The 21,977-nt window shown below is 31.3% G+C and overlaps 2 non-coding genes across 2 annotated transcripts; both read left to right on the plus strand.

The window, feature by feature from the left end:
- Nucleotides 1–13,984: 13,984 nt before the first annotated feature.
- Nucleotides 13,985–14,073, plus strand: Trnay-gua (transfer RNA tyrosine (anticodon GUA)). The gene is given in 2 exon segments: nucleotides 13,985–14,021; nucleotides 14,038–14,073. It is a non-coding gene; the product is annotated as a tRNA-Tyr (tRNA).
- A 4,981-nt stretch (nucleotides 14,074–19,054) lies between these two features.
- On the plus strand, nucleotides 19,055–19,143 carry Trnay-gua (transfer RNA tyrosine (anticodon GUA)). The gene is given in 2 exon segments: nucleotides 19,055–19,091; nucleotides 19,108–19,143. It is a non-coding gene; the product is annotated as a tRNA-Tyr (tRNA).
- Nucleotides 19,144–21,977: the final 2,834 nt, after the last annotated feature.

Genomic DNA, 21,977 nt, shown 5'->3' on the forward strand with positions numbered 1-21,977 from the left:
ATTTTATGCGGGGAAAGAGCGATAAAAAATTTATTGGATAGTATGCAAGAAAGTTTCATGGACACCATTCCTGTTGGTTATGAGTAGGGTTTTACAAATCCAAAGCTAAATATTAAGTGTAAAATGCAATAATACACCTCTATATCTTCTCTATTGGTTCTACGCACGTTTTAATGCGAATAAAGAAAGAAAAATTGTACAACATAAAACTTGATTACCTTGTATTGAGAATTTTGGATTAGACTTCTTTTCAAACCAATTCCCTTTCAAATTACTTAAAGTTTTTTACAGGAATTACAAATGTGGAAGTGATGTGATATAAAAATCGGTGAACAGACAGTGAATTGGAGTATATGATACACAGAGTAAATTAATTTTTGAATAAATACGAAACATATGAACTCCAATATTGTGCACAATTATATCAATGAAAGTAGTTTGTATATAGGTTCGTGTTATAAACATGAGGCATATGATATCACAAATAATTATGATATTTTGCTTATTAATGTTCCTATTAATAAAAAATGTTTTACTTCTCAAGATTTTTAAAATCTGTCAAAGAAATTTTTTACTGAAAATAGTGTTGTTGACCAAGCTTTTAGCAATAAGCCCCATTCATCTAATGATAAGATTTAGAATCCTAATAAAATGCTGATGTTGCCTTTATCACATTCAAAACATTCTTTATGAGATTAAGATCTGGTGGTCTAGTTAGCCATATCGGGCAGTGAATATCCTCATCTCTATAAAATCATTCATAAACTGCATTGTTTGTAATCGAGTTGTCGTCCTAAAAATAAAATTGTACAGAACAGTTGTCCTGTTTCCATATACAATCATAGAACCCTCATCAAAGCTATGGAAATGTATATGAACATTCAGTTTGGCTCTTCCCCATTCAAAGATTCCACGTCCTCCAAAGTAAACGATCTCTTTAATGTTGGAGAAATGATAGCTAAAAGCATATTCTTTACAAATAAAGATTCTACTAGGTAATGAATTGACAATCTGCGTACTGTGTCTCAGCTTATTAGAGTAGAGGGTATAGCTTCTAAGTTAGTATGTCCAAGAAATTTCAAATATCCAATTCATTTCTAATATTTCTAATAATCAGCTCCTTTTTTTGTCCTTTATAATTACATTATTCTAATATCACAAAAATATTTCATGAAAAAAGGATGACAAGGATTCAGCATTAACACATAAATGTAATAAAAGTGGACCCATTTTGTTATCTCTCGCATCTTCTCGAATTTTTCGTCTCTCGGCTAGCAATCGTCTGAATACATGTGCTAACTCTGCATTGTTTTTTAAAAATAGTAATGGGACGTCCAGCAATATCAGATGAAAAGAAAAATAAGAAGCTAAAAGACCGAGCGAGAATCAGTAAATTTGAAAAATAAAGTTGATCGTAAAGCTGCTAAGTTGGTGGCAAAACAGGAAAAATTGAAACAATATTTAGATATTGGATATATGAACAAAGAATGTTCTCATTATGGGGCTTTGATTTTGGAATCTAAAATAGGTCAATTGCAAAAGTATATTTTCAGTGAAGTTTAAAACCTTGCTAAATGGAACTGATGCAAGTTAGTACATCGAACAACAGCAAGTTTGTTGATCGAATATATATATATATATATATATATATATATATATATATATATATATCTTTTAAGCAACCAGACCAGTTTTAACTAAACTTTTCCCACTTGTTCTTTATGGCAAGAGAAAGAATAGTTTCAACTTTATCTAATATAAAAATTAATTAAATACCCATTTAATTAAAAATTAAACCTAAATGTTGCCATTTTTCTGCTATAACTTAGGAGCAAAAAATCTTACAAGAAATAATTTAATACTATCTCAAAATTCAAAATTTTACCTTTTCAGTTATACCAAATTCTTTTAAATGTACTAAGTTTTACGCCAATGTTTATTAATTCTTTTAAAATTTAACTCAGACGATTTCGAAATACTGTTGCAATACGATTCTTATCTATTCTATCACTATTCTTTTAATTTCTATTTCCTATCCTTTTTAGAAGTTTTTCGTTGGCTTAAAGTAGTTATTTAACGGTGCCTAAAATAGCTGAAAGAAAAAAAGTATATTCCTTTTAATTTCAAGATATTACGAGTGACCAACTCCTAAAGAAGTCAGTCAATAGAGTTGTATAATAATAGGCTTTTGTTTATCATAATACTTTATACAAAATTAGTTTTTTAAATTATAAATATCATGAAAGAAAGTATTTTAATTTCGAATGACGATGGCTATATAAAATAGCATTTATTGAATCCGTACTATATATTAAACATAAATATTTCATTTTTAACATTGAGATTGAAATCTTAACAATGAAAGAGAACTTGTACTATTATTGTAACATTGCAGTTTTCAGTGGTTTTCCAGACATACGAAGGAAATCTCTTTTATGTCTGAAAATTCTTCAGACGTATTCTGTCAAAATATCGTGAAAGTAAACTGAAAATCAAACGCAGGAATAAAAGTCTAGTCTGAAAGATCTAGACGAAAACAAAAGCATAAAAACAGCGGATAAAACAAACAAATGATTCAAAATAATAGCAGCTGTAAAAGAATAAAGTTTCTGCCTTTTTTTTTTTTTTTTCCCCTCTTCTGTTTCTTTTCCTTGGCAATACAAATGAAATTACTAGTCTCGGCGGAGTACTAAAATAACGAAAGGATGCAAGAAATAGGGGATAATTTTACGTTTATATTTATTGAAATGCTTAAAATAATTAAGGTTTCCTGAAATATATAGCATTGTGCCTGTTATTTATGTTACGGTAGTTGATAATAGCAAATAAATAGTGGCAAGTAATTCGACCACAATTTTGCAATTACTAGAATGTTCTGGAAGCAATTTTATGTGTAGTAAATTCCAATGATTATAATGCAGCTTGATCTTAAAATTATGTTTTAATATTTACAACTTATTTACAGATTCTTTGATAAACAGTAAGCTTACAATTCGTAAGAATGCAATTAAAGTATTAAAAATGCAATTATATAGTATACAAAAAGTCTTTGAAGAATAAACACATTGAGTATTACAAGAGAGCGATTAGCAAAAATGAGTCTGAAAACATCAAACGATTTTTTTCACGATTCTTTGCCATGCGAAATTAATTAATTAAAAGTAAGAAACCAAACGATGAATTAAAGCGCCATCTGAAAGTGACGTCACTTCTTAGAAATGCCGAACAATATTGGCATCAAAATGTAACTCGAGGTTGTTTTAAATCAATTTTAAGTAAACATAATAATATTTCTTTGGAGTAATAGTGACTTAATTCTATGCTGGATCTTGTCACTTTTATTTTTTCAATTTTATTTCTGCCAAGGTATGTCAGTAAAAGAAATAAACAAGAAACAGTTAAATTGCCTTGTACGGATTTTAATCTGAAAAATTGTCCTCATAGGAAATGAGGTAAAATTCAAGATATTTCTTGTAGGAATATCAGAAGGATTTTGAATAATTACTATTTAATATATTTTTTTAAAAATTTATTATTAAAGAATAATTATTTTCATTTCTAAATATCCACATGCCAAACATGAAAAATTAACGATAATGCTGAGATATTTTTTTCTTTTTTATTTCCCTAAAGTTTATAAAAGACAATTATTGAGAATCACACTTTTTTTGAAAAATTTTCTATATAATTGTAAGAAATGTACTTCTAAATAACATCTTAGTTTACATTTATACACTAAGTTTTGTAATCGTCAGAACATACACAAGACTAATATCTTCAATGTCGGTGGATTGTCTTTGGAATTGATTGAACTGACCTTGGTACTTGATTTTATTATTCATTAATTGTTTTATTAACATTGTATTTAGAATCTACACAAAGTTACTTTTTTTTTTGGGGGGGGGGGAACCAATCTCGTCATTTTGAGCAAAGAACTTATCTAAATCGTTACTTCCTGTGTAAATATTCGTGTTATATAAACCATAAGAAATTTCAGCTTCGGAATATTTAAAATTAACCAGGTACAAGGCTCAAACCAGACAAATATTGGCCATGAAATCAGATCTCGAATCTTCAACTTCTGTTCACAAAATCTGAATGAGCCACAAAACCACTACATCGCTCCCCTTGATGCAGAAACTGATAAATTGAGGTATGTTTTGAAAATTAAAACTGCAGACTAAGTTCTGATTTTGCATCTTCCCTCAATTCATATTTCTTATATAAACGTCATTCGTAATCGTGAGAATAACAGATGCTGAATTATACAATAACGATTCACTGTATTACATCAAATTGAAATTATAATTAAATTTTTTTTAAATCAGAAATGCCATGAATGGTGTAATTAACGAATCAGAAACATTTATAACTTATCCTAACCAAACAACTTTTACTTTCCAATCACATTTCTTTCCTCTTTTATGATTGTTTTTTATATAGTTACAAAATATTAAAAAAAAATTTAGAAAAAGAGCAATCGATTACAGCCCTTTGTAAATCGATAGAGTTAAAAGTAATGCAATCAAATTTTGTTCATCAGTAAACTACTTACATTCGCATCCTTTCGCTAACAATTCCTGCTTTTCTTCTTTTAGGCTGAACTTATTTTTTTATAAAAAAAATAATAATACGAAATGATCTAAGAGTTATAAGAAATAACAACAACGAATATCAATGATTAGAAATAAAAATTGTCGCTGAAATTATTTTTTGAAAGAAAATTAATTTTTATTTTATCATCTACTAAATATACAAAAGGAAATACTGTGTTCAGTAAAGAAAATTCTACCCTTTAGATTTTGATACATCTCCTTGTTTTAGAAGCATCTCATTTCGAAAAAGTCTACAAAAGGAACTATGTCTGTCTGTATTTCTACTAGATATCTCAAAAACGGATCGATGCTGATGGAAAAAATTTCTAACTCCATTTTATCATAAAAGTTATAGACTTACCAGCGTGTCTAGCTTAATACAGCAGTGGAATGACCGTCTGTCTTTTCGTGTGATCCGGGAGCAATAGTGTTTATGCTTATTAATGTGTTGTGTATGGTGGTTATGTCTATTAAGGCGTTGTATTAATGTCTATTAGTGTATGATGTTTATGTCTATTAATGTGTTGTGTTGATGTGTATTAGTGTATAGTGTTTAAGTCTATTAATGTGTCGTGCTAATGTGCATTAGTGTATGACATTTTTGTCTATTAAGGCGTTGTGCTAATGTCTATTAGTGTCTATTAAGGCGTTGTGCTAATGTCTTATTAGTGTCTATTAAGGCGTTGTGCTAATGTCTGTTAGTATATTAAGTTTATGTCTCTTAATATGTTGTGTTAAAGTCTTTAAGTGTATGGTGTTTATGTCTATTAGTATGTTGTGTTAAAGCCTTTAAGTGTATGGTGTTTATGTCTATTAGTATGTTGTGTTAAAGCCTTTAAGTGTATGGTGTTTATGTCTATTAGTATGTTGTGTTAATGTTTGTTAGTGTATGGTGTTTGTGTCTATTAATATTATGTCTAATCGTGTATGAACATTTTAACTTAGAGATGTAGCGAGTTAAATGAACGAAAGTTAGCAAGTGTGTTTCCACCAAAATTGCACACTTTTCTAATATTTTATATTAAATTTGTCATTGATAAAGGAAATTTCCCAAAATACATGCTCAGTTTTTTTCACTATACAATGGAGTTACACAAGCAAGTAAGTAAATAAAAATACGAAGAAGTTGTGAATAAAATTTTCCAATTTTAAGAGGAAATATTCCCGATTTTTCTTTAAAGTTCAATAAAGTTTATTTTATAAAAACCATATATCTGAGTGGCTTTCATATAGCAGATAAAAAAAAATTATTATTTTCATTTATTTACATTACATTGTTTTCAAAAAGTCATTTCAGACAACTACAAGTTGAAAGCAAATATTTTCTTTGTTACCAAACTCTAAGTAAGCAAACATTAATAAAAATCAACGTATTGAATGCCGTTCTGACTATCATCTATTAAACTAACAATTCTGTAAAAGTGTTTTTCTGACAATATCTCTAATTTCAAAGAGAAATGGTCCATTTTTATATACAATATTCTCAGGCTTTTATCTTTCTTCTTCAATATTTTCTCGTCGCTTATATCATTTTTTATTGGTCCTTTCATAATTTCTATGTTCACAATGTATTAAAATACTTACGCTTATATTTATGAAATTTTATGCTTACATCACGCTAATGAATTAGAGTGGGTGTGGAGGAGAACAAAATGGCATCGCAATTAAACATAAAAGCTTCAAGAAAATCAACTTAGAGGAAGGGGTGGGGGTGATTGAAAATAATTACGATAATCTTTATGAACATGAAAAAATAATAGAGTATCAAAGAAATAAGAGATGCAGAGAAGAAACCCATTTTAGATTACATATTTCGCCAAGACGCAGCAATTATGCTTCTGGAATAGATATTTGCTGATACTGCACATATTATGCTAGTAATTAAAATTTTAATGATCCACACAAAGAACATTTTATTGCATCTTTGGTAATTCATACCCATAGAGTGAAAGAAAATCAAGTTAAAAAATATGTAAAAGTATATACAAATCAATACAAGTAAAAGTATATACAAGTGAATACAAGTAAAAGTATATACAAGTGAATACAAGTAAAAGTATATACAAATCAATACAAGTAAAAGTATATACAAGTGAATACAAGTAAAAGTATATACAAATCAATACAAGTAAAAGTATATACAAGTGAATACAAGTAAAAGTATATACAAGTGAATACAAGTAAAAGTATATACAAATCAATACAAGTAAAAGTATATACAAGTGAATACAAGTAAAAGTATATACAAATCAATACAAGTAAAAGTATATACAAGTGAATACAAGTAAAAGTATATACAAGTGAATACAAGTAAAAGTATATACAAGTCAATACAAGTAAAAGTATATACAAATCAATACAAGTAAAAGTATATACAAATCAATACAAGTAAAAGTATATACAAGCCAATACAAGTAAAAGTATATACAAAATACAAGTAAAAGTATATACAAGTCAATACAAGTAAAAGTATATACAAATCAATACAAGTAAAAGTATATACAAGTCAATATAAGTAAAAGTATATACAAATCAATACAAGTAAAAGTATATACAAGTCAATACAAGTAAAAGTATAAACAAGTCAATACAAGTAAAAGTATATACAAGTCAATACAAGTAAAAGTATAAACAAGTCAATACAAGTAAAAGTATATACAAGTCAATACAAGTAAAAGTATATACAAATCAATACAAGTAAAAGTATATACAAGTCAATACAAGTAAAAGTATATACAAATCAATACAAGTAAAAGTATATACAAGTGAATACAAGTAAAAGTATATACAAATCAATACAAGTAAAAGTATATACAAGTCAATACAAGTAAAAGTATATACAAATCAATACAAGTAAAAGTATATACAAATCAATACAAGTAAAAGTATATACAAGTCAATACAAGTAAAAGTATATACAAATCAATACAAGTAAAAGTATATACAAGTAAATACAAGTAAAAGTATATACAAATCAATACAAGTAAAAGTATATACAAATCAATACAAGTAAAAGTATATACAAGTAAATACAAGTAAAAGTATATACAAATCAATACAAGTAAAAGTATATACAAAGTATATACAAGTAAATACAAGTAAAAGTATATACAAAGTATATACAAGTAAATACAAGTAAAAGTATATACAAAGTATATACAAGTAAATACAAGTAAAAGTATATACAAGTAAATACAAGTAAAAGTATATACAAGTAAATACAAGTAAAAGTATATACAAGTAAATACAAGTAAAAGTATATACAAATCAATACAAGTAAAAGTATATACAAGTAAATACAAGTAAAAGTATATACAAATCAATACAAGTAAAAGTATATACAAAGTATATACAAGTAAATACAAGTAAAAGTATATACAAAGTATATACAAGTAAATACAAGTAAAAGTATATACAAGTAAATACAAGTAAAAGTATATACAAAGTATATACAAGTAAATACAAGTAAAAGTATATACAAAGTATATACAAGTAAATACAAGTAAAAGTATATACAAAGTATATACAAGTAAATACAAGTAAAAGTATATACAAGTAAATACGAGTAAAAGTATATACAAGTAAATACGAGTAAAAGTATATACAAGTAAAGTAAGTGTATAAGAAGATAGAAAAAAATCAGTTATCAATTACTTTCTCATATACGTTGTATAGAGAAAGTATAGTAATCGTCAAAAAATTCGAACTCGTGATTTTGACGAATATTTCCATTTTAGATCATCCTGAATTCGAAAAACACATTTTTCGAAAATGTCAGTCCGTCCGTCTGTCTGTGACGAAGATAACTCAAAAATACTTTGATTTAGTCGTATGTCATTTGATATATGGCCTTCAAACCAAATTTGCAAATTTCTGTCAAATTTTGAGTCTGTGACACAGATAACTCAAAAACACTTTGATCTAGACGGTTTAAATTTGGTATACTTTCTTTACACGAAATTTGCAGATTTCTATCAAATTTTGAATAAAATCCATTCAAGGAAAGTCCGTCTGTTCGCTGTTTGAATATAACAACATGATAACTACTAAACGAAGATAGCTAGATGGATAAAATTCGGTACAAAGTTTTAACATCTATAATATTGTAGTGAATAGCTTATAAGCCAGTTAACGGCTACGCTACCCGAGAAATTGCTTTTGTATCATGGTCATGTTACTGGGCTGCAAACCACAAGGTCCCAGGTTCTATCCTCGCGCATTTCACTTCGCCACAGTATTATAGAAACTTATCAGATTTTGAGCCAAATCCAAGATGGGGGTTGACTGTCTGTCGGTTTGTGCCCTCTGAAACATGTAAACACTATAATTAAAAAACGCAGAACTTAAATAAATCAAATTTAGTGTAAGATTTTGTGACAAATTTTTGTTTCAATCTATTGAGAAAAACTCGTCTGGAACAGAGATTTTTGGACACTATTAACCGCATGCCAGGAATTAATCACCAAATAACACGCCAAGAATGGCATGATAAATTCAGTAAAAAATGCGAAATTCACTCCAAAAGTTAATATTTCGTATCTATTATACGCCAATATCATGCAAGCCGCTGTTTGGGATAACAGCTTTATTAGAGTGTATGCGAGAAAGTTTTCGGGAGAACACGTTCGATGGTTTTCTACCGCTTTGAACCAAAATTTGACATAAAAACTACAATTTTAGTTTTAGAAAAATCAAATATCACATTTTATTTATCTTGTGGTGAAAGCTTATAAGCCAGTTAACAGCTACGCTACACGACCAATTGCTTTTGTATCGTGATCAAGTTACTGGGCTGCGAACCACAAAGTCCCATGTTCTGTCTCCACGCATACCAATTCGCCACAATCTAAATCATTACGTTTTGTATTAACGCATTTATATGACTGCGAATAATCATGATGGAATTAAGATATCTTGCGCGACTTTTGGTGAACCCGTAGGCGAATTAGCAGTTTAGATTTAAAAAAAAAAAAATTCTAACGAATTTTATTCATCCAGCGCAGTTAACAGAATAAACGTTCGGACATATATATTTTTTGAAAGAAATTTCTTCAAACAGCATTTTTTTTCCTTTTACTGTGGGAAAAGAATAGCCCTCCTAACTCAGAAGATACATTGAAGACGTAGTTTGGGAGATTGGAAATTATTTTTTAGAACATAGGTTAATTAGAAATTATTATTAGTATAATATATACGTGTCTTCGTGCATTTGGAAAATGTTTACATCTATTTTTCATAAACATTTTTACATTTGTAAGTGCTTTTCCGCGAATTTCACATTCTCACCAGTTACATCAATATTCTTCTGTATGCTTGAAAAATGTGTAAGATGGGTATTATTGTATACATGGTAAGGCGATTCAGATTCAAGCAAACTATTCTTGAAATTTTAGATTTTCTTGTTTGTAAAAGCAGCCATTTATATTATACTAGCTTTTACCCGCGACTTCGTAGCGTGGAAATAGATTGGAATTTATAGCATCAATGGCTTTATCTTTTGTTACTCGTGCGCATGCGTGAATTTTCAACGCCAATTGGGCAACACAAATGTATGAATTTTCTACGCCAGTTGGGGTAACGCAATATAGATTATAAATTTTTAATTTCCTTTATTCTGTTTTATTTTAATTCAAAAGTACTTCAGAATGAATCCGAAAGATCGATTAATTCACAATGTTTAATTTTAAATGTATCGAACTCTAAGTAAATAAACAGAATCGTTTGAAATAATAGTCAAAATCATGTTAAGCCTAATCTTATTGGCGTGGGAAAAAAACAGCAACCCTGAATCTTTACTCATTTGGCGATTTCTGGCGGGAAAGTTAGTTTTTAATTAATAAACAATTAATCACAATTAACCGGAACAAATAGTAGCCTATGTCCTATTCCAGACTATAATCTATCTCTCAGCTAAATTTCATCCAATTCTGTTCAGCCGTTCTGGCGTGATTGACTAACAAACATCCATCCAAACTTTCACATTTATAATAGTTGTATAGATAAAACAACTAACATCACGAATAAAGTTGATTATTAAAAAAAAGTATTTAAAATGCATTCAGAAGTAAATTAAATAAAATTCTACTAAATTTTTATTTGAATCAGAATTTGATCATTCTTGTAAAAAAAAAAAAGAAGAAGAAGAAGAAATGAAAAGATTGTAATAAGTAAATCCAAATACTATTATTTCACTATCTAGGAGCAAGCTATGATTCTTCTTTGTTTCGTGCTAACATTTCGTGTCACTTTAAATGATTGCCAAACGATTTTCTTTTCATTCTAAAAATATTTCGTAATTACGGAAGACTTGATCATGAAGTAGCCAAAACCACCTGGCGTATTGTAATGTTTTTAGTCACTGAGCCAAACATTCGAACAGGCTCGATAACATGTGAATCGGTGAACACAGCTTTCACCGCGGCAATCCCATGAGCCGGGCACGTGAAATATTTCCGAGTTGGTCATATTTTTTCAAGGGCAACATGCCTGTACCTTAGAGGCGCTCTGGAAAATGTTTAAGTAGACGTTTACACATATAAAAGGAAACGGAATTTTTTCCTTTCCTTGAAGAATATAGGCGTGACTGGAATGGAATAGCTTTGTGATTTCCTCTGTCACTGAATGTCTGAACATTTTCACTGACTCATCTTTGCAGAAGATTGTTTACATTTCTTGGTATAAAATCAATAATTTGGTCAAATGTGTGGAACTATCAGATATGATGCGCTTTATATAACTTCTCTAATCGTAGCTCAAAAGCTAATTCTGAAACTTTTAGATGTAGGCATGTACTTCCAATTTAAAAAAAATGATTCAATTGATTTAAAAAATATTTTTTTTCTGTGTCAGTCCATAAATGTAAGCTAAAAAGTAATTCGTAAGCTGTAGAGATACTTAATACGATTAATCTGGCCTAAAAGCACAATGGATGATTTCTGCGCATGTGTAAGGTCTTGACATTTACAAAACGGTTATAAATACAAAAATATTCTATCCAGATTAATATTCTCAACAGAAAAAAAAAGTTATATTGGCGTCCAAATTGGCGGTGTTATGTAGCTACGCTTAAGATTTCATTATTGTAGACCAATCAGCGGCCGCCAAGAGGAAATGGCACTTTTTGAATGGTGGACCTTTCTTGGGACTGTCATTAAAATGGTCTAAAATCGTCTTAAATATTGGCATTCAAAGCTTCGTAATGTGGTTAACTTAGGTTCGCAGAAAAGTGGAATTATTTTTAATAAGAATGTTATAGAAGAAAAATTATTTTACGAATTACATAACAAATAAGATCGAGGATCTAAATAATTTGAACATCATAATTTTTTCAGCAGTACATTTATAGTCTCAAACAACATAAAATATAACTTTTATACCGTTTAGAGTAATTTTTTAATCGGATGTATGTATATGCGTTTCTCCAACGGTTTAGAAATTAGTTCTCGGTCCTGAATTAGAATGGGCACCTTGTAGAACTCTGAATTATTCTGAAAGACATGATGATAATGTCTCAGCTTCGGGGCTGGAGAATTCGAAATTCGTAACCCGATTCCTCCACAAATTTTCTGTTTTACATAAACGTGGTAAAGGTCAAAATCAGACATCGAGAGACAAATACCTCTTGCTGGTATGGCGCTGAAGTTTGGACAAATTTGATAGCTAGTACGATAGCATTTTTTGATAAGACTTCCACAGGCAGCTGCCTATATCGAAATTTGGCATTGACGAAAATTGCGGCATATTATGGATGGTTTAATTTAGTTATATTAACGTCCGTTTTAAAACAAAACAAGGGCTGTTTTGGGACGGACCTTGTCATTTTGAACCGTGATCAGATGATGAGAACGATACCTGAGCTGACACCCCTCTCCGAACTTCCACCCACACCACAGAGTGAACGTTTGGTACCGACGTATTTAACATACATCAAAGTTCTTCAACGGAATTGGATCTCGAACCTGAAAAACTCCGGTTTCTAAGCCTAGGCCTAAGCAGGCCTATCATTGAAAGATGAGCTTTGAATATAGTATAATTTTTTCTTCCTCCCAGTCATCTTCAGCGATTAAGCAAGTGTGCATACTTCGTGTGCGAACATGTGAGGGCGAATGGTTGCTGATGCTGTTGCTGCGTCCAGTGCGTCTGACGACTTTGAGTTGCTACGTCAAGTGAATCTGACGACTTTGCGTTGCTGTGGGTAGATGGTGCCACAACATCTGTACGAAGGTTGAAAGTTCATCGTCCAAGGTCACCAATGTAGCGGATTGGTATCCACGAGAATAGAACCTGTTACCTTGTGGTTCGAGACCTAGTAACATGACCACAGTACAAAAGCAATTGCCCGGGTAGCGTAGTTGTTAACTGGCTTATAAGCTTTCACCACACTTCCAAGAAACAAATTATTATTTTTTCATCCTTTATCTTACCTTATTTTGAAAAGTGGTTTAGGGCCATAACGTTTTATTTAAAGTGAACTCACTAAGACTGACTCCCGGGGCATTCGTATCCCTTTTATCCAATGTTCGCCCCTATACTATTACGTCACTAATTGCCAGCTTGCCAGCTGCATAGGCCTGTATTGCTGGAACATGAAAATAGCCACGAATAATTTTATCCAAAGGCATTTCAATTAAAAAAAATTATTTTTCGAGATGCCGAAAAAATACACCAGTAAAAAATAAAAATTATTTGAATTATAAAATGTTACATAACAATAAGTAATTACTTTGAAATATTTAAATAATAATAATTTTAATTAAATAACTTTAACTATGGTTATTTAAGTATTTATGATATATTGAAATACTATTCATTTAAGAAATTCGTCTGTTTTCTGTTTGATGTCTTGTTAACATAATAACTTTTAATGATATATTTATTTGAAATTCAATATTTACTGATATGTTAGAATAATGATAGAATGTTTCTATTTATTTCTGTCAATTAGAACATCATTCATTAACAAATGGAGTAAATTTCAAAGTAATTCTATTGCTTTAATAATTTTTTTCGAAATATAAATATTTTTTTAAGTAAATAAAACTATATATATTCCAACAGTGTTATCAAAATAAAAAGTTTTATTAAAATAGATCATTAAGTAGTCAATTAAATTAAAATCGTATAGTAAAGAAACTTTAAAATTGCATTTATAAAAAGAATGAAACTGTTTAAATGTCAAGAATATTGAACATGCCTTACCTCAGATATCGTTATAAAATTAATTTAAGGGGAAAACATCAACTAAATATCTTTTTTTGTGATCTCTCTCATGGCTGTAAAAGATGGAAAACTTTCATATTCTGCCATTTTATCATGCACGTTGATCATTTTAGTTATGCCATGACCTCAATGTTTTCGTATTTGAAAGCTTGTTGACCAACATTTTCCAGCCGTCGATAGCTCAGTTGGCAGAGCGGTGGACTGTAGATGCTCTGAAACAGATATCCATAAGTCGCTGGTTCGACTCCGGCTCGACGGATGACATTTTAGAAATTACTGTCTCACATGCACAGAATTTAAAGAGAAAGAGTTAAAAGGTGAAGTTCAACACTGAGATTTTGATGAAACTACATGTTTCAAATTTCCCTGAGTTCGACAAAAGTATTTTTGGAATTATATCTCCCTGTCTGTTTATGAACACGCTAACACAAAAAGCTCAAAAGGTCAAAAAGCTGGAAGTGTGAAATTTGGTATAAAACCTTTGCACTAAATTTGCACTTTTCTATCAAATGTTGAGCGATATCTATTGACCGGAAGTTTTTTTTTTTCTATCTATCTGTTCGAGCTCAAATGAACACGATAAATACAATGAATTGAACAAAATGAATAAAATTTTATGTACATGTTTAGCATCTGATGTACACATCTGTATATGCGAAGGCACACGGATAAAGAATACTGAATGACCTTACCGCCGCAACAGCAACACTAGCGGGAACTGTGGTTGAGTCCAAAGGGCCATCACCGGCCACGGTACAACCCTTCCCGAAGGAAGTACGTCCCATTATCGATGGGAGTAGCCAGATTTCATACCTTTTAGTGTACTCTCCACAGTGGAGAGATCCAACCACCATACCGGAAGCATCTCATCCTCTTTTCGAGGTGCCCCCCCCCGGTGGTTTGTGCACGTCTGTATCATATTTTACACGAAATTCATCCAAAAGTTGACCATCTGTCGGTCTGTGCCTTCCTATACATATAAACTCGATAAATCAAAAACGCAACTATTTAGATAAATTGTTTTGTATATCATCTTGTTTTATATCAGTTTATTTCAGTCAATCGAAAAAAGTCGTTTCAAATGCATACTTTAAAAAAATCAGTATTATAAGGCATTTCTGAAGATGAAAAGAGAAATAAGAATATTCCGCCCTGTCTCGGTTTCCTATTACGAGGTAAATAAAAATCTGAGTATTCGTAGTGATCAGGTCCAATGCCTTCAGTTTTTATGCGATGTCTAGGAGAGAACACCATTATTAGGGAATATGTGATACACCTTCAAGGATACTACCACCGCAGGTTTGTTATGCGAAATCAAAATTCTGATTTTAAAAAGATGGAGCAGTCCATTATCTATATATTTCCAAAAAAAACATAAAAGCATAGAGAAATTAAAGTAGTATGTACTATCCTTAAATGTATAGTAATGAAATACACCAACGATACGTTTCATTTCCCATATATATTCAGATACAATACTTCCTCTTTGTAAACTTCATAAACGAGAAACTTAAATCTCAGTTACAATTATCGTTTTCATAAATTCTTCCATTTCTGAAATCCCTTGACATTCCCGTTGACTCCAAGCATATTTTTATTGAGGTATTCTCATTATTTCGCTTATTTTTTTTTTATTTTTCTTCCCCCATCTTTCCTTTCTAGAAAAAGAGTCATCATCTGATTGCCGTTCGTCACTATTTGATCAACCGTTGCTCATCGTATTTACCGATGGCATCATTTAGAGTTAAAAAGCATGTTATTGAACTTCCACGTAACGATAGTAACATTTTCGCTGTCTCAACAAAATGGCTATCTAATATCTAGAAAACACCTTTTTTTTTACTCATTTTTATCATTCTTTCACGCAATAATATCGTTTGAAAGTTACTTGGTTTTCTTTTTGTTGGAATGCGAGATAAACAAAGATATTTTTATATTATATTTTTATCGAATTTTTGTTTTTGAAATATTCCAGCGGCAATGCGGTTTAATTTTTTTATTGTTTTATTTCTTTTTCTTCCGGTAAGTCCGGTGTATGAAATTTATGTGATTGTTTATTTATTTATTTATTTTGTAATATCTTTTATTAGCCTGACTGAAGTTCCATGGCGTCTTTTTTTTCTATACTTATTTATGCAGACGACTTTAAAAAAAACAATGTAGAAAACTGACTGGTTACAAGATTATTTTTAAACGTTGTTGTATCTTTCTTGTATCTGGCTTCTTTTTTTATGAGTACTTCTGTTTTCAATGTTTATTTTTTGATGTAATGTTTTGTGTGCGTCGTAGTTTTAGATGTCCGTGAATGTAATTAGATGTAGTTAAAGTAGATTAAAAGCTTTAATAAGTTTTTGAAGAGCATTGAGCTTTATATACTACATCACATGAGTATTGAGAATTAGGAATATTGATCCATAATAGAGTTTTTGGAGATCGATATCTGACAAAGTCAAAAACGGAAGTGTTTTGTTCTCCACATATTAGTACACTTCGACAGAAGTATATCATTCAAAACATTTTGTCGAAAATGATTTGCAACCACATGCTCATAATTGTAATTATAAAACCAAAGTTGTACTTTTTTTTCCTTTGTAGTTTTATTAATATAATTACAAAGCGTTTCAGAATTCTTGGTTTAGTTTAGTTATATTAACGTTCCGTTTTAAAGCAACACTAGGACTATTTTGGGACTTACCTCGTAATTTTCAATTGTGTTCAGATGACGAGGACGATACCTGAGCTGGCACTCCCCTCTCCAAACTTCCACACCATACCAGCGGGCATCGACGGATTTAACGTGCACCAGAGGTTCCTACACCATGGTTCTTCACTTTAATCAGGTTTCGAACCTGAATTCAGAATTCTTGAAGCAAATTTTAAAGTTTAACAAAACACGGAAACATACTGGTTCAGGTATCGTCCTCATCAACTGATCGTGTTCAAGATGTCGATGTCTACTTCAAAAGTTTTTGTGTAGCTTCAAAATAAGTCCTTAATTTATATACAAATTGAACTTCTTCATTTGCCCTTTCCTCCAGTATCAATATATTGTTATAAATCTGTAAAGTTGCTTCCCAGCATGGTTGATTCAATCACCGGAAAGACCATTTTGCGATTAGCTCTGTTGGATGCTGATCGGATACCAAATCAGTAATCTCAGAGCTTGACGACAAACTTGGCGACTTGGCGAATTCGGAGACAAAATAGAAAGTACTGGAAAATTTCAGAATTTTAGTGATTGAGCCAATAGGAACCGATAAATGCCTGATTGTTCTAGAACATTCTCTGCCCGCTTCATGGGGACTATAAAAGGCCGACAATCTCAAGCTGCAGTCAGTGGTGAAACGAGTCGTCGAGAGGGTAGCAAAGCAACGGCGGAATAATTGGATCAGTCCAGCGAAGCATAAGCGTTGTGTGGAGCTCAAGTGATTTCTGTATTGAACTGTGTGCCGAGACCTGGTGTTTATTGTAGAAGCAGTATCGAGTCATGTGTGAAGTAGCCTGCCGTGTAGTAGTGTGTTGGCATTTGGATATAGCTAAAGCGAGGAGACAGTGATGAATTGCAGACGTTTGGGGAGACCGTAGAGCGAAGCTACGTTCCCTCCTCCTGCTGAATTCTGTCTGATCGCTTTGTGTGCTGTGTTGTTAATTCTACCGATTATTTGTGGGCTACTGTTTGCTGCAATGTGCTGCTGTATGTTGCCTGAATTCGTCTCGGCTGTATATTTGTCGTCTTTGTATTAGTGTCTTCGTGTTCAATAAACGTCGTGGTTCATTACTAAATGATTTTTTATTTCATCCACCAACAAATAGAAAGAGAACCCTGGAAATATCCGTAACAATATATAATCGTCCATTATCATCCATAACGATAGAAGAAATTTGAACCCCGCCTTCTTCATTATCGGTAATTTATTTCTGTTTTGGCATCTAGCAATTAACACAGGTTTTTTTTATGTTTAAATAAATTAATATATGGATCAAAATTAGAAATAAATAAATATTAAGTTAACAGCCAAATAATCAAAAAAGAAAGATTAAATGAATCCGGCCCGAAGACTTTCTCAAGGGTCACCCTCAGGCAAGGATTCAAACCAGGGATTTTTTCTGTGAGGGGTCTGACTTTCGTCCAACAAACTGACCCCTCGTGACCCGAAAATCCCAGAAAATTGAGGTTTTGGAGATAAATTAGTATCACAATATTAAAACAAGTAAAAACCCTAGCAAAAAAACAATCCAAATAAAACCACAGCAAATCAAACCACAAAATACATGAAAATAGAACCAAAAAAGTAATATAAACACAAGGCAAAATACTTACAAATTTGAAAGTACAATTCTGAAGAAAACTACTTGAGGTTAAAACGTGCTATTGTAGATGCATTTCGTTAAACTAAACTAAAATTTAATTTTTCCACGTTTAAAGCTGTATCCGCCTGCCACGTTACGTCATAATGCATCGTCATCAAACTTGAAGCGCCATCTATTGAATTAAAACTCAAAGCTAACAAACCGGAGGAAGTCAGAAATTAAACAGACCCTCTCTTATCAAAACTTCTATATTGCAAATTTTGGCTATTTTTGGCACATTGTTCATTTACGGATTGATAGTTTCTTAATATATGGATATGCGAATAACCTAAGAATGAATGAATGTATACAAATTCAATAAACTGATGTCTGAAATTTTTATTTATATTTTATATTCTTCCATGACGGACAAAACGGAAGACGTTTGTCAATATTTTCTTTAGATTTTTTTTTTGGGGGGGGAGATATTCAGCATTGCATTTTTTTTTTCTGTTAGTGTATCATTATTTATTTCAATCCAAATTTAGAGACTAATTTTAATTTGAATGCGCATAAATATTGTGGATAGAGGAAATTCCACTGGATAGAGGAAATTTACAAACAACATTTTTTCTTTCATTTCTTAACCATTCTATAAATGCGCAAGAGATTTTCTACTACAACTTTCGTTAGTTAATCTGTAGTAATCAAGTCTGAGATATTTTAACAGGATAATCACCCGTCTAGACGGACAAATCTTCTAGCTGCATGTAAGATTCGTTTTAAGAAAATAATCTTATATGCGCGATCTTAAATAAGCAGCTGTCTCCATAGGAGATCTTGAGGGAAGTTAAACGCTTCTTATTCTTCCGATTATTATGTATTACAGATCGTTTCGTTTGTCGTGACCCCAAAAAGTATTTCAAAACTTATTGATCAAACGCGATCAGCCGTCGATAGCTCAGTTGGCAGAGCGGTGGACTGTAGGTGGTGACTAGCAGATATCCATAGGTCGCTGGTTCGACTCCGGCTCGACGGATGATTTTTTTAAAAAAATAACTTTTTATGTATTGGTTACTTTAAAACTTTGATGATGTGCTTTAAGTAATTGATTAGTTTAGTTTTATCAACGTCCAGTTTTAAAGCTACGCTAAAGCTATTTTGGGACAGACCGTATTTTTTAAGTGCGATCAGATGAGGTGGAAAACAAATCCTCTCCAAACTTCCGCACCATACTAACAAGTCCAAGTAATTGAGAAAATAGTGCAGAAAATAAATTTAATTTATTTCATCTTGAAGGGATTAAAAAAACTTCCAGTGAATTTTCTCTTCGATTTTTGCCATATACTAATTCGCGTGACTAATTCTCACCGACAATCTAATGAGTTCACACCCACAAACTAATTCAAAAACAACCAAGACAATAGCAATGAGGTCATCTAATTAGATAGATTACATTGATCATATGCTCAAATAATGGCGTGTTATCAGAATATTTCCTGATAGTAAATTCTGAAGAGAATTAAGGATCAATTCCATCAACAGATCGGTCAGTTAATTGAATGCTTGTCTGCAATTTCGATGGCAAAACGGCAAACCATATTTCAGTAATTTAGCTAAATGCCAGGATAGCCTAGTTGGTGAGGCGTTGGATTCGCATCCGTGGGGTTGTGAGTTCGTAACCCGCCGGTCGGAGACTCTCCGTATACGTGCTGACTGGTGCACGCATAATTGTGTCGTATCCACTAGATCCTCCACGTCGAGACAATATTCCTGGGTGTACTGCATCAGAGGTGAGCGTTCTCTGATTCAGGTCTAAATTACGATCGATGAATGAAATCCGCTCTGTGAAAAGTCTGTGGCGCACGAGTACCTAAGACATACTCTTGGCCCTAGATGGCGCTACTGAAACAAGAGACGCTAAATGTCGGTTTAAAATCGCTGACTTAGTCAGCGGGCTTGTCTATGACAAGTGCCATAAGCAGCAACAACACTAATCTAGTTCCTAGCTGTACATATTTACATACAAAAAACAATTCTCAAGAAAGTGATCCACAATTACGTTTTGTTATTTCATTTTTTTTTCTTTTCCTGTTCAGCTAATTTGCTACTTAAAACTGCTTATATGGAAACTGCAGGTAAACAATATTACCTGATTTTGAAGGTTGGAATAAGAAAAAAGGAGGAAGGGCTTCAGGGTCGATAGAAGGCTTAATCAGACCATGACGAACAAACTTTGTTGGTTTAGTGGATTAATCTTTGTTTGTTAAAGTTACAATCTTTGGTAAAAAATGCTGGTAAGTTTCCAAAAATGATTGTTTTCAGACCCAATTCAAACTTAAGGCATGGTGATTCATCAAATCTCAATTACAAATTTTTTTGACCAATTGCCTTGAGCCTACGAATAATAATAAAGATGAATGTGTATGTGTGTTTTCGCTCTACAGACCAGACGTTTGAAGTAAAAATACCAAATTTGGTAAATATATATACCCAATGAAAGTGGAAATGTATGCTTCAGAGTGATTTTCTGAAATTTTAATTAATTAAATTTAAGTGAAACTGACATTTTTCCGTCATGACTTCCAAAATTATTACAACGCAAAAATTTTTTCCGTCATCTTAATATTAAAAAAAAATTATCTTTTCGATGATACTAAATTAATTTTATTAATTTTTTTCTCAATTTAGTAATTTTTTTTAAATTCCTAATTTCCAACAATAGATTACTTAGCTGCTCTGAAATTCAAACTGTTTTCATTGTTTCATCAGATGTTAAATCTCGTAAATTTCTTCCATTGTCTAAAGTAAAAGAATTCTGTTTAATATCCCTGTAGTTTACAAAACGAATAAAAAAAGTAAAATTGCCGAAAATATCGCCAAATTTACATGAACATCATAGTGCATTTATATTTTTAATAGCACTGTGACGTCATGGGACTTGTCTTCAATGGAAAGGTTCATGTACACAATGAACGGCGCGTAATTAAGACAATTAAAATAAGAAGCCTTTAATGTCAGACTATTTGTGGGAATGATAGACATGAAATTATATCTAAACCATTTAAATGAAATTATATACAACAAATATCCCTAGCGAACCAGCTGGTCGCCAAAAGCTGCTAGCAAACAATGTAGGGGGAAAAAAGAGCTTTAAAACCAAACATGGAAGTAATCACAGCCTTATGCGTAACCACAAAGCAATTATCTCACATTTTATGAATGTAAAATAGGAATGAATGGTGGAGAAGGGAGGTTCAAATGCGCTTTTTAAATCAATTTTTTCCCCTTTTCCCGGGAGCATGTTTCCATTTGCCTAATTTTTCTCGGCAAAATCTATAGAAACAATCAAAAAGCTCATTTGCGTTTCGTCCAAGCACGCCATTACTCGGCAAAAAATTACCTAGTAGAGGTAAAGGTTTCGCCTTCGCTTTTTTTAAAAAAATATTTTTGTTTTGCATATGTAAAATTCTTTCGATCGAGAAGAATTTTTATCGATTTATCCTATTATCTCTCCTTTGTTAGCGTTTTGTTTTCGTGACATTCGTCGAGGGAATGTTGATTATATTTTGGAAAGAAAGTGGTGAAACTATTTTGTTATCGGAAGCGGTTTCTCTCTGAATATGCAAGTTCTGTTTATTTGCTTAAGAGAAAGGGTTGAGATGATTACTGGAAACAATCACCTACTTTTTTGTTATTCTTGACAAAAACACGTAATTGTTTTTTAAAAAAAATGTATATATGTATCTAGGATGTGAAATATCTGTAAAGCATATCTTTTAAACTTAAACGATCAATTTTTGTATAAATATAAATTTATTTACTACGTGAATCTCGAAAACGCCTTTAACGATTTAGATCAAATATTATTTA

The sequence above is a fragment of the Argiope bruennichi genome, chromosome 6 (assembly GCF_947563725.1).
Source record: "Argiope bruennichi chromosome 6, qqArgBrue1.1, whole genome shotgun sequence".
NCBI lineage: Eukaryota > Metazoa > Arthropoda > Arachnida > Araneae > Araneidae > Argiope > Argiope bruennichi.